The sequence below is a fragment of the Chiloscyllium plagiosum genome, chromosome 10 (assembly GCF_004010195.1).
Source record: "Chiloscyllium plagiosum isolate BGI_BamShark_2017 chromosome 10, ASM401019v2, whole genome shotgun sequence".
Classification (NCBI taxonomy): Eukaryota; Metazoa; Chordata; class Chondrichthyes; order Orectolobiformes; family Hemiscylliidae; genus Chiloscyllium; species Chiloscyllium plagiosum.
The window spans coordinates 44869671-44884236 of NC_057719.1; the positions used below are offsets into that span (position 1 = coordinate 44869671).

The 14566-nt window shown below is 37.8% G+C and overlaps 1 protein-coding gene across 2 annotated transcripts in view; it reads left to right on the forward strand.

Moving 5' to 3' along the window:
- Positions 1–14566, forward strand: part of frmd6 (FERM domain containing 6) — a 125015-nt gene that overhangs the window by 56621 nt on the left and 53828 nt on the right. The window lies entirely within an intron of this gene.

The window sequence follows — 14566 nt, forward strand, 5'->3', positions numbered from 1 at the left end:
ATAATTCCACGACAATGAGGTAAACTGCATTATCTGCAATATATTCAGTTCTTTGGAATTCTGTAGAATGTTGAGAGTTTCATTCATAATCAGAATTTTTGATCTTTTCATTTGAATGTAATTATTCATGAAATGTTATTGTCCATCCCCCATGTTCTGCTATAATATTATGTAATTAAGGTGTCAAAATTTATTTTTTGAATTGCCTAAATGTAAGGGAAGTAAATCAACTAGAAAAGTAAGCCCTCAAATAAAAAGGATTTTAAAAAATTAGTAATTTCCCTTTCTCAAGGTGGGTCTTTGATTTACTGGAGTTTTGCTTCAGGTATTGTGAATCAGTGGGTGTGTATTTGTATCTTCAAGGTCTTTATCAATTCTTTAGATTCTTTCCTTTTTTATCAAATCACAATAACTTATTGCTTTGTCTAAAATATTTCAAGTTAGGATTGAAGGTATTGGGTGTTTTTAACTTCCTGATTTCAGAATACTTCAATGTGATTGGTTATTGACATTGCTTGCTGACAGCGCTGTTGTTGTACACCTGGAGATCACCATTGCCTGGAGATGGATTCAATCTGTCACTAGGAAAGAAAGCCACACCACAGAGGTCACCAGGGCAGTTTCCTTTGGGAGCATTAGCAAGCGCTATTACTTTAGCTGACCACAAAATCCTGCCAAAACCACGTATATGCTATATTCAATTTAGTATCACATACATACACACACAGTTTATTACAGTTAATAGATAAAGTTTCTGTAATCAATTTGATTCTTATAAAACCCTGTGGGTAGATCGTAGTCAGTGTTGCTTGAGCACGAAGCTTGGACAGTGAAAAGAGAAAACCTAGGGGTAGACAATGGCGTAGTGGTATTATTGCTGCACTGTTAATCCAGGGGTTCACTAATGTCCTTTAGAGAAGGAAAATGCCATCCTTACCTGATCTGGCCTACATGTGACTCCAGATCCACAGCAATGTGGTTCACTCATCACCCTTTGGGTAATAAAAGCTGGCCGAGCCAGTGACACCCTCATCCTGTGAATGAAATTTTAAAAATCAGATGAAGAAAGTCACTCACTCGTTTTTACATAAACCAATGATTTTTTAAAATCAGTTACTAAACAGAAGATGATCAGTCAGACACATAGTCGGAGATCTGGGTTTTCCACCTCATTTACCTCTTTATACTCCACCCACGGCAGTTAGATATTCTTGAAGTAATGTTTCAAATATACAGCAGACAGAGATGACAGATACAAAAGATAAATGAAACATATTCAGTGAATCGAACTTTTATATAGTTCATGTGATCTGATCAGTGGGAAAGTCAGATTTGTGAATATCCAAACAACTTTGGTTAAGAAAAAGAAAGAAGCATATGTCAGGCATAGACAGGATAGATCGAGTGAATCCTTAGATGAGTATAAAGGAAGTAGGAGTATACTTAAGAGGGAAATCAGGAGCCCAAAAAGGGGACATGAGATAGCTTTGGCAAATTGGGTTAAAGAGAATCCAAAGGGTTTTTACAAATACATTAAGGACAAAAGGGTAACTAGGGAAAGAATAGGGCCCCTCAAAGATCATGAGGTGGCCTTTGTGTGGAACTGCAAGAGATGGGGGGAGATACTAAACGAGTATTTTGCATCAGTGTTTACTGTGGAAAAGGACATGGAAGTTATAGAATGTAGGGAATTAGATGGTGACATCTTGAAAAATGTCCATTTTACAGAAGAGGAAGTGCTGCATGTCTTGAAATACATAAAAGTAGATAAATCCCCAGGACCTAATCAGATGTACCCTAGAACTCTGTGGGAAGCTAGGGAAGTGATGGGTGGGCCTCTTGCTGAGATATTTGTATCATCGATAGTCAGGAGGTTGGCTAACATGGTGTCACTGTTTAAGAAAGGTGGTAAGGACAAGCCAGGGAACTATAGACCAGTGAGCCTGACATCGGTGGTGGACAAATTGTTGGAGGGAATCCTGAGGGACAGGATGTACATTTATTTGGAAAGGAAGGACTGATTAGGGCTAGTCAGCATGGCTTTGTGCAAGGGAAATCATGTCTCACAAACATGATTGAGTTTGTTGAAGAAGTAACAGAAGATTGATGGGGGCAGAGCAATTGACGTGATCTATATGGATTTCAGTAAAGTGTTTGATAAGGTTCCCCATGGGAGACTGATTAATATGGTTAGATCTCATGGAATACAGGGAGAACCAACCATTTGGATACAGAACTGTTCAAAGATAGAAGGCAGAGGGTGGTGGTGGAGGGATGTTTTTTCAGACTGGAGGTCTGTGACCAATGGAGTGCCACAAGGATCTGTGCTAGGTCCACTACTTTTCATTATTTATATAAATGATTTGGATGTGAGCATAATTAGTAAGTTTACAGATGACACCAAAATTGGAAGTGTAGTGGACAGCGAAGAAGGTTACTTCAGATTACAACAGGATCTTGATCAGATGGGCCAATGGGCTGAGGAGTCACAGATGGAGTTTAATTTAGACAAATGAAAGCGAAGCTTAGCAGGACTTATCCACTTAATGGTAAGGTCCTCGGGAGTGTTACTGAATAAAGAGACCTTGGTGTGCAGGTTCATAGCTCCTTGAAAGTAGAGTTGCAGGTAGATAGGATAGTGAAGAAGGTGTTTGGTATGCTTTCCTTTATTGGTCAGAGTATTAGATACAGGAGTTGGGAGATCATGTTGCGGCTGTTTTTGGAATATTGCTTGCAGTTCTGGTCTCCTTCCTATCAGAAGGATGTTGTGAAACTTGAAAGGGTTCAGAAAAGATTTACAAGGATGTTGCCAAGGTTGGAGGATTTGAGCTATAGGGAGAGGTTGAATAGGCTGGGGCTATTTTCCCTGGAGAGTTGGAGGTTTATAAAATCATGAGGGGCATGGATAGGATAAATAGACAAGGTCTTTTTCCTGGGATGGACAGTCCAGAACTAGAGGGCATAGGTTCAGGGTGAGAGGGGAAGTATATAAAGGAGACCTAAGGGGCAACTTTTTCACGCAGGGGGTGGTGCATGTGTGGAATGGTCTACCAGAGGAAGTGATGGAGGCTAGTACAATTGCAACATTTAAAAGACATCTGAATGGGTATATGAATAGGAAAGGTTTGGAGAGATATGGGCTGGGTGCTGGCAGTGGGACTAGATTGTGTCGGGATATCTGGTCGGCATGGACAAGTTGGACCGAAGGGTCTGTTTCCATGTTGTACATTCCTGACTCTGTGATTCTATGACTTTAAACAATATCCCATCAATCATGAACATTCATTTATTGAAATGAACCATTTTGAATTCAGGATTAAAAGTACCATCTGTTTGTTTGATTGTAGAGGGAGCTAAGCAATTTAAAATTCATGAAAGCTGTGAATTTAGGAATCTTTAATCATTTCCTGAAGAAGGGCTTATGCCCGAAACGTCGATTCTCCTGTTCCTTGGATGCTGCCTGACCTGCTGCGCTTTTCCAGCAACACATTTTCAGCTCTTTAATCTTGCCAAGTTCATGACTACTGGCTTTTTTTGTCATTGTTGATCCAGCGAAGAATGAGAGGAGGAATGATTTGCATTTATATAGCACTGCAACCCAATATTGCAACATTTTGCCATACAATGCATTCGGTATCCTGAAAAACAATAGTAACTGTTGACTAAGCAAATATAATTCGATTAAGCAAAGAATAAACTAAATACAAGTAAAACCAATAATGACATTTGGGAAAAATAATAAAGAAAATGATCTGCTACAAATTGTATTACCATTTACAAAAAAAATTTACAAAGTGCCTTTAATATAATAAACTATTTGTAATAATTCACATATGTATGATAAAACAAAATTTGACACTGAACCACAGAAGATATTAGAGTAAAGAAATGGATTTTAAAGAGCACCTAAATGGGGGAGTGAGGAGTGGAGAAAGCCAGAGATATTTGTGGATGGAATTCCACAATTCGGGCTCTTGAACATGCAGAGTTACTGGAGTGCAGTTATGGAGGAGTGTAGGAATGGAAGAGCAAGGGTGATTTGAACATGGGGATAAATATTTTGAATCAATTTGTTAAGCTAACTCAGAGCCAGTTTAGGTAGGAGGCATGTGTGAATGGGACTTGGTACAGGTTAAATCAAGAAAACAAATCTTTAGTTGGTCTTAACTTTATAAAGCTTAAAGCATGGGAGAATGGCCAGGAGTATACTGGAATAGTTGAATCAAGAGGTAGCAAGGACATTGATTATAATTTCTGCATAAGGTGAGCTGAGTTGGGCAATGTTACGGAGATTTAAATTGATTGTTTTGGCAATGATGCAGATATGTGATCAAATGCTCAGCTTTAGACCAACCATAATATCAAGGTTATGAACTATCTTGCTGAGTCTCTTACAGTTGATAAAGAGAGTGATAATGAAGTATGGAAAGACAAAATGTATTTAAGAAACTGAAACTCTCATTTTTTTCAAGTTTATTGAGATATAATGAAGCCATGGGCAGCTGAGCTGGATATGAAAATGTTTAGATCACTTTTCAAATATCTTTTGTCCAGTATGAAAGATGTCTTGATGTACTCCACCCATCAAAAGAAGGAAAAATTGGAGGGTAGACAGAAAAATATGGTTTTAAGTCAAGTACAGTCACCAAAATCTAGGGCATCTTTCTCAATACTCTCAACCTACCAGCCCATACATTAATTCCTTTAACAATTGCTGTTTGTCTCCTATCCATTAGCTAATTTTATTTTGTCTATTATAAGGGTTTACCTAAAATACTCCTACCTTGTGAAGTTAATTATTATCTCTTTGTTTGGGCCCTTATCAAGAGATATTTAGATGTCAAAGTTTCCAAGTACCAAGATGTCTACACTCTAGTTGGATTGCCACTTTCTCAAAGAAATGGGATAGATTCCTGAATTTGAATTTATTTATTTCTGAATCTATGTTGACTGCAGATGAATAATTTATAATTGTACAGATGATCTTCATATTTAATCTTGAGGATCAATTCCATTACATGCAATAGGAAGTAAGTCTAAAGGATACAAAGTAATCTGCATTGGTTTTGTCATTCTGTTAGCTAATGGTCACTAAGTAAGTCTATTAGTGCCTCCCCACTATCTATTGATCCCCTCTCCCTGATTATTAGTGTTTTACAAATTTCCTTCCTAATCTCTATCAGCACACTAGGATAGATATTGTTTATTCCTGGGAATGATTTATTTTTGTTAATTTAGCTAGTCTACAGCTTTTTTCAGTGGCAATGTCCCTCATATCTTTCCATGTGAACACACGCAGAAAGAGTTATTCAAAACATTTGCTACTTTTTTCTTATATTTATATTCAAGCCTATTTGGTACTTTGTTTGCCATCTCTCCTATGACTGCCCTCTTCTGTTGTGCCTTTGAAAACTAGTTTATTATACTTAAGCTGACCTGCTATGCCTTTTACTTGTTGCCTCTTTATTCCTCTGTTATTTTAATTAGTTTTGAAACCCTTTGCTTTCTCCCTCGAGGATTTTGACAAACCCTTCTTTCTCCGTCTTACACCTCTAATTTATTTTTTTCAAACATCTGCTTTCAAGTTTGTTGGATTTGAGAATGTATTTGTATTTGTTCTACATGTCTTTTTAAAAGTGTCTCCCTTTGTCTTTCTTTTGAATTGTTGTGAATAACCTTCCCTAACTGATTTGTGAAAGATTTCCCTCCTTTTGCTAAAATAGCCATTTTAAGTTCATTTACCATGTTCCTAGTCTTGGGTATTTTTGACTCTTGGGTTGTGTTAAAGTTATTCTTTGTTGGTCGCTGTTTCCCTCAGGTTCCAAAGCCTCAGTGTCTTGTACATTTGCTGATTGTTTTTTAAAAAAAGATCAAAATGATCATTTTTGTTTGTTACCTCCTCAATGCTCCAGGTCAAGAAGCAGTCATTAACTGAACCTGATAACTCTGGTTTTAGGGATGTGGATTATCCTGTTTATATGACATTGATTAGTGTTCCATTGAATTAACATTCCCATTGTTACATAAACATGTAAATTATGGGAATTGGGAGGGTTACCTTTACCTGCTCTGCTGTTTTTAAAAAAAAGGCTCCCAGATTACTTACAAGCTGGAAAGAGTCCAGAATTCAAATGTATTTGGATAATGAATGATTGCTCACATAGACCAATCAACATTTAACTGAATTCTCAAATCCTGACTGGACTTTAAACTTGGGTCTGAATAAGGAAGTTTTTTTTAGCGTGGGAAAGATCAGAAAGCTGAAGCTAAATTAATTTATTTTCCTTCTTGGAGCTAGGTGGTGTAGGAATCCCCAACAAGGCAACTTTAGAGCAGAAGAGGCCTACACTCCCTGCACCACCACCTACCGCAAGAGTGCCCCCTATAAAACCTTATCCCCTTCCAATTCATGGCGTGTTGGCTGGCAACCCTCTGACAAATTCTCAAAGCCGATATTCAATTCCCATTTCTTCATGGAGGGCAGTCAGAAAATTACCTGGAACTTCCCATTTCCTGTCAGAAAATCCATACCCTTGTTAATAAACTTGGTAAACATTGAAACCATTGGTTTCGGTCTCGGCTGCAAATCTTTTGATCTGCCTGACCTCCCTGCAACTGCCTGAGGTGAAGCCAGCTGTTCCCAACCTTAGGGCTGTATTTTCCGGGAGACAAGTCATCTCCAGAGACCTTTTAAAGGCAGGCAGGGCCTGGATGCAGACATCCTTGTCCTAACTTTCAACAGATCCCACTTTTGCAGGCAATGGGAAAGTGGCAGGGTCTGAATCTCACAGGCAGGAAACCTGGACTCAACGGGGTAATTTGAGATTGACAATTTACATGAAAGACACTGTTACAAACGATGGGATGGGAGGAATATGTTTGTAATCAAACCCCACTACTCCTCCAGTCACTCCATTAAAGTAAATGTTTTAGATCACCAAAATGACCAATTGGTTCCCTTTGGTACTACTGTCCACATTAAAAAAAACTTTCAACAGGATTCCTTAATGAACTCAAAATAATCTGTTTATTGTAAAACACAATTCAACCAATACTAAGAGGCAAAACCGGTTAACATCTAAATTGTAATCCAGAATTGGAACTTTCCCTTTGAATCCATTACAAAGACTTTGCATAGATGATATTTTAGAAAGAACGAAAGAAAAACATCCTTATTGGCGAATGGTCAGAAAAACAATGGATAGTTTGATGAATTCTCATAGTCCATTGGGTTTCGCGTTGTTGAAATCAAATTGCTGACATTCGTAGAATGATGGAAGATCTTCCAAGCAAGGTCTTCACTTTAGATCTAAACAGATTTTTGATCAGTAAAGGAATTGAGGGTTATAGGAAAAAGCAAGACAGTAAAGTTAAGGATTTTCAAATCAGCCATGATCTCATTGAAGGGTGGAGCAGATTCGATGGACTGAATGGTCAGTTCCAGCTTCTACATGTTATGGTCTTATGAATGGGGATGAAGCTGTATCCAAGTCTTTGGATGATGGTCACTGTTCAGCTTTTCACAAGTTACAAGGTCATCAAAACACCGATGTGTAGAAGGTTCCAAAGTAATTCAAAGAGATGTAAAGAGAATCTTGCAGCCATGCCACTGCTTTACATTTTTTTAACCTCGTCTTTCGTCTGCCTCGATTGGTGAAACCAAAAAAAAACAAGTCCAGAAGAGGTTGCTAGGTAACCACCAGCGCAGCAACCCCCATAGTCCAAACTGTCTAAATTAAGGACAATAAACCCTATGTCATCTTTCCTTAAACATTTTGCTTGGATATTTTTCCGAAATCCTTTGACTTTCTGTAATCAGCTGACGGACCACAGCCCACATTAAACTATTGACTCATTTCCAGGAAACCACACTGATTCCGTTCAAACCTTTGGGAAAAAAAACCCTTTTTAATTCAGAAAGTGTCCACGCAGTTCAACATCTTTTAGTTGTCACGCAGTCTGTAAACATAAACATGTATTCCCAACTATGTTAACAATATTCTGCTATCATGGATAAAGGGAAAATAGGCTGACTTTAAATTTTGATTGCTTTTTCTCCTATTAAGACTGCGACAAAGAGTTCCTTTCTCTTTTTATTGTCATCCTTTCCTGAAGTAGATTGAAGCATGCTCTCCAAATCCTGATTTTTGGATTCCAATGTTTGAAATAAACTGCAGCAAACATCTTTTTAAGATGAAATCAAAGATAGGATTTATTTTTAAAAATTAAAGAAACTGGGAAATTGCTTTGCTACTCCATCCATACATCCAAGCACTCGGGAAATTAATGAATTCAGGACAGATGATCAGTTAATAATTATGAGTTTGGGTAATCCAAGTACTAAAATATTCAAACCAGTTGATGTGGTTACAACTTCCAGGCGGTTAGTATCTAAAACGGTTTGCTTGGTGAGCTGGGTTTAGGCTTTTTTTCCAGCCAGCAACTTGGAGACAGAGGTGGAGGGTCTAAGATTGGCAACTCAGCCTGGAGTGCTGCACTCTCTCTAGGTCAAAAAGTAACATTAAGAAAAGCAGGAGGAGGCCATTTGACCCCTCAAGTCTTTCCTAGCTGATCTGCTCCAGGCCTCAACTCCTATTTTGTAATAGTTCCTCATAGCCATCAAACATGGCATTATTTCAAAAATTTATCAACCTCCTCTTTAAATACTTGTAGTGATTGATCCTACACAACTCTCTGGGTAAGAGAATTCCAGGCATTTACTACTATTTGGGAGAAGAAATTTCTTATAAATGATTGTTCTCTTGTTCTGTAACTATGTCCCTTAGATTGAAGTCGCCACTCAAGTGCTTATATCTTTGCAAAATCTACCCTGTCTACCCCTTTCAATAACATCATCCCTTATTCACTGAAGTGCAGAACAATAAAAGCCTATTCAGCTGTTCTTGATTATTCAATCCCTTCATCCCAGGAATCAGCCTGACGACTCTCTTTTGAACTGCCTGCAATGCCAATATATCCTTTCTTAAATACAGGGACCAAAACGGTGCACAGTACTCCAGGTGTAGCTTCTCAAACGACCTGTAGTTGTAACAAGATTGCCAGGGGATTGGAGTTTAAAAATGGAGCAATGAAGGCCAAAATTCCATTTGTGTTTTCAATTAGTATCACAACCTACCTGACAGCAAATTTACTGCAAAACTATATAAGCAGTTTACATCATTTTGTCAAATTTGTTAACATAGTTTTATTAGTAAATTACTACCTTTCCCATTGTTACTGATATTGGACCATATCCTTTTAAGAAAGGGAAGGATATTCATGGAATGAAGAACAGGTTGGTCCTGGCTATTCATGTTGGCAAATTGTTAGTTACATTGGTACTGTGGGGTCTTAACGCTTTTCTAATTTCTTAATTACACAATGGTAGGGCAAGAGTTAAAGTGTGGAGAACACAATTTTAAAAATGGAAAAATAATCAATTAAAATGATTTATTGAAAACCTTCAATAATTTTTACATTAGAAGTCCGTGAACCCTTTTAGAATGTAAAGCACTGTAATAGATGGTAGGACATCATCAGGTTTGTTTATCACCACTTACTGTACATTTCTCCAAAAATCTAAAATACTTTTAAAATAAAGATAGACCCAAACCTGACTGAAAAACTAATAATCAGTTCACAGTACACATTGTTATTAAAACATAAAAGCTAATGTAAGGCAAGGAGAAGATACACTGAGAGTTGCGAATTCATAAAAAATGTTGGACATTGCATGGCTCCCCTGATATTCTCTCAAAACCTAGTGCTCACTATCAAGTCCCCCATGAATGTCAAAACATTATTGAATTTTCTTTTTAAAAGAAAGACCTTTTGTTGCAGAAAGTTATTGCAGCTATTTCCCAGCATAAAAACCCTGTTAATTGAGTAATTTATGTTTCAAATAGCCTCAAGTCTGGAAACCAGCTAGCAAGTCTGCATGCCAGATAATACTACAGCCGGGATGCAAATTGAACTGGGGAACATATGAAAGGAACTAAATCTTTTACAAAGGAAAATAAACACATTCAGAAATGCAATTAATTGATAGACTTCGGAGGCTTTAAACAAACTGTGCAAGTGTTTGGGAACTAAGAGATGCTGTTAGAGAATAATAACAGAATAAGGAAAATACTCAGAGACAATTAACTTGTTATTCTCTATTCTAATGTTAATAGATAGTGTCAGAGTAAGGGAGAAATTTTAAGAAGTTCCAAATCAGGACTGCATGAATATGAATGAACAGAGCATAATAAATAAAATTGGGAGTTAGAGGTGCAGGTTGCCATGTTAAATTATGAAGTGACATTAAGAGATCTGGCTGAAGGAAGGGCAAGATTGTGTGTTAAATATTCTTGATTACAGGATTCGGGGCAGACAGGAAAGGAAAAAATAGAGGTGATGTGGTGGTTTGGGTTAGGGAGAGGTTAAAGAACGAGGATGTCACAGAAAGATCAAGGGAAGAAATGATTTGACTAGACGTAAGGAGCAAAGGTGCAGTTACAATTCTTGGTATGGAGGCTATTTGAAACATAAATTACTCAACTAACAGGGTCCTTATGCTGGGAAATAGCTGCAATAACTTTCTGCAACAAAAGGTCTTTCTTTTAACAAGAAAATTCAATAATGTTTTGAAATGGGGGATTTAAAGATCTGATTATTGACTGGGATATTGGTAGTGTTAAGAGTAGAGAGTAGCAAGATAGAGATATTTGGATAGTGAAGGGCTGGGAAGGATTGTCCTGAGGTATTAAATTTATATTTTGGATCTACTTTTATCAAGGAAGCACAGGCTGCCCAGACCAGAGGAGGGACCTTGGTCAGTAGATTGGTTGAGAATTGATAAGGGGGATATACTGGGTGAGCTGTTAGTGTTTTGAGTTGATATGGCACAAGGACCAGATGAGATGCGTCCAAAAATATTAAAGGACATGAAGGTAGAAATTGCAAAGGCAGTCACCATAATTTTTCAATTGTTACTGGACTTGGAATAGTGCCATAGGACCGAGGAATTGCAACATTGCATTGTTCAAAAAAGGTTGAGCCCAGTAATTACAGAGCAGTCTTTTTAACTTTGGTAGTGGGGAAACTTTTAGAAACTTCGAGAAACCATATAACTAATAGTCTCATGGACAAATGTGGGATAATTAAAGAGAGCCAGCATAGATTACTTAAGGGAAAATAATGACTGACTAACTATCTAGATTTAGTTGAAGAGATAACAGCAAGGGTTGTATGTGATGTACTTGGATTTGCAAAAAAATTGATACAGTGTCATACAACAAACTTGAGGAAATTTATAGGATGTGGAATAAAAGGGACAGTAACAGCGTGAATGCAAGGATGGCTGAGGGAAGAATGGTAGTTTTTAGTGGAGCTCCTTGTGGTCGAAACTGGGACCCTTGCTTTTTTGGAACTGTGTGAATGATCTAGATCTTGGACAGTAGAGGTCAGTTTCAAAGTTTGTAGACACTACAAAACTTGGAGAATAGTACAGTACTTGAAGAGGGTATAGACAAGTGGAGTGGGCAGGTAGGTGGCAGAGGAATTTCCTCCCTAAGTGATTGTGGGTCATCCTTATAGCATGTGGCCTACATTGGTTCAAGAGGGCAGCTCACCAGCACCTTCCCCAGGACAACTAGGAAAGAGCAGTGTGGGACTGTTTTCCTTAGTGACGTGAAGGCTGTCAGGAGATTTTCAAAATCAGAAAAGTTCTGGACAGAGTAGACTGAGAGAAACTGCTTCATCTTGTAAAAGAATCGAGAATAAGGGGCACAGTTCAAAGTGACTGGCAAAAGAAGCAAATGCAGTGTGAGAAAGAAAACATTTTCACACAATGAATGGAATGCACTGCCTGGAAGTGAAGTGGAATTAGGTTTAATTGAGCCATTCATGAGGGTACGCAATGATTACTTAAATAATGTGTAGGGTTCTGATGGAAGAGTGGGAGAATAACACTAAGTCATAATGTTCATTTGGTGAGCTGGTGCAGACATGATAGACCTGCACTGTAACAGTGCTATGACATACATAAACAATATAGATGAGAATGTGGGAGAGATGATACAAAAATTGGCTGGGTGGCTAATAGTGAGGAAGAAAGTCTTAGGTTACAGACAATTTTCGTTACATGAGCAGCTCGTTGGCAAAAAGAATTTAATCCTGATAAGTGTGAGGTGATGCACTTTGGAAAAAGTAACAAGGCAAGGGAGTACTCAATAAATGGTAGCTCACTAGGAAGAGGGATCTTGCAGTGCTTGCAGTGAAGGCGTCAGGGCAGGTTTAAAGAGTAGTTAAGAAGGCATACATGACACTTACCTATATAAATTAAAGAGAATTCTTTTATCGAAAGGTACTCGATCTTTGGAACTTTCTTCCTCAAAAGTAAAGGAAGCATTTGTCCTCATCTCCATCTTGAGTGGCAGACTCTTTTGTTAAACTATGTTTTCTAGATTATCCCACAAGGGGCAACATCCTTTCAGCACCCACCCTGTCCAGTTCTCTTGTGTTTCTCACTCCACTAAACTCCAATTGATACAGATCCAATATATCCAACCTTTCTACATACGAAATTGTCACCACCCCCAATTGTCCAAAACAATATCCCAGTCCAGTTTTCAGCTGAGTGAATCTTCTCTGAATTGCTTCTAAAATGTTTATGCTTTAGTTTAAAATAAAGAGACCAAACTTTAGATGAGGTCTCACTAATGCTGTATGCAACTCTAGTAAAACAGCACTATTTTCATATTCCATTCCATTTGTCTTCCTAATCACTCGCTGTGTCTGTGTACCAACTCTTTGTGATTCATGTACCAGGACAATTAGATCCCTTTGTATCTAGAGTTCTGCAAACCTCCTCTGTTTTCATAATATTTTGCTTTTCCCACATTCTACTCCATCTAAACATTTTTACACCAGTCACTTCACCAATCTGCATCCGATTTCAAATTCCCTATGTCCTCTAACTTTCCTACCTATCTTTGTTAAACCTGCTGATGATTCATTGTGCATTTGGCCCCTTCAGTTAAATCATTGATATAAATTCGAAATGATTTGTGGGTTTTAGCACTGATGCTGTGGCATCCCATTGATTATGTCTTGCCAACCTGATAATCTATTTTATGCCTATTCCTTTTCCTGTCAGTGAGCTAATCCTCCATTAATGCTAATGTGCTATCCACAATGCCATCAACCCTTAGTTTGTGTAGTAACCTTTTGACATGATACCTTTTATCAAATGCCTTCTAGAAATCAAGCTAATGATATCCAAGTGCAACTGCATTGTTTATTACTTCTTCAAGGAACTCCAGTGAATTATTACACAGCATAGAATTATTATGGTGTAGGAAGAGGCTATCATGCTGCACCAGCTCTTCAAACTCCTTACCTATCGCTAATCTCCTGCCTTTTTCCTTACCCCTTCTCACTATTTCTTTCCAAATATTCAACCAGTGCCTCAATTGAGCCTGCCTCCACCACATTTCCAGGTGGTGCATTTCATACCCTAACTACTAAGGTTTTTTTCTTACATTATTTTAAATCTAAATTACCTCACTCTTGTTCCTTTTACAAATGGAAACAGCTTCTCCTTATCTATCATCCAGACCACTGATGATTTTGAATGCCTCTATCAAATCTCCTCCTAGGCACCTTCTCTCCACAGAGAATAGTCCCGACGACTTCAGTCTAACTTCATTCCTGGGAGTATTCTTGTAAATAGCTTCTTCGCTCTTTCTAATGCGTTCATATCTTTCCTATATTGTGGCACCCACAACAAACGCAATACAGCTGAGGTCGAACAAGTGGCTCGTACATTTCTACTTTTCCTTCTCACAGTTTCCAATTCTTCCAATTTTGGTGTCACAGTTAAACATGAGTTTCCTTTCATAAAACCAAAAAGCCTGGTTTTATCGAGATTTTCTGAGTTCCTTGCTGTAACCTCCTTAATAATATCTTCCTGCATTTTTCCCTCTAACAGAAGTTAAACCAACCTGTCTGTAGTTTACTGCTTTCTGTTTCCTTCCTTTGTTGAATAGTCATGTTTACCATTTTCCAATCTGATGGGATCTTTCCACAATCTAGGGAATTTTGAAAAATTAAAACCAATGGATCTGCTATCTCAGCAGCCAGCTTCTTTTTAAGATCACAGGATGAAATCCATTAAAACCTGGGGAAACGTCAGCTTTTACTTCTAATATTATTTCGTTTTATATCACTAATTATTTTTCCCTGGTGACGGAAATTGTTTCAGGTTCCTTCTTTCCTTTCAACCATTGATACAAAATTATTTCTAGGATGTTATTTATATCCTCTACAGTGTAGACAAATTCTAAATATCTGTTCAGTTTGTCTGTCACCTCATTATTTTTTATTATTAATTTCCATGATTATCCACCTTGCAAGGACCAAGGCTCCCTTCACCACGTCTTTTCCTTTTTAAATATCTGTTAAAACTTCTACTATCTATCTTTATATTTCTAGCTACGTTTCTCTTGTTCTCTAATTTCTCCTTCCCAGTTAACCCTTCAGTGATTCTTTGCCCTTTCTCATATCCTGCCACTCCCCTCTG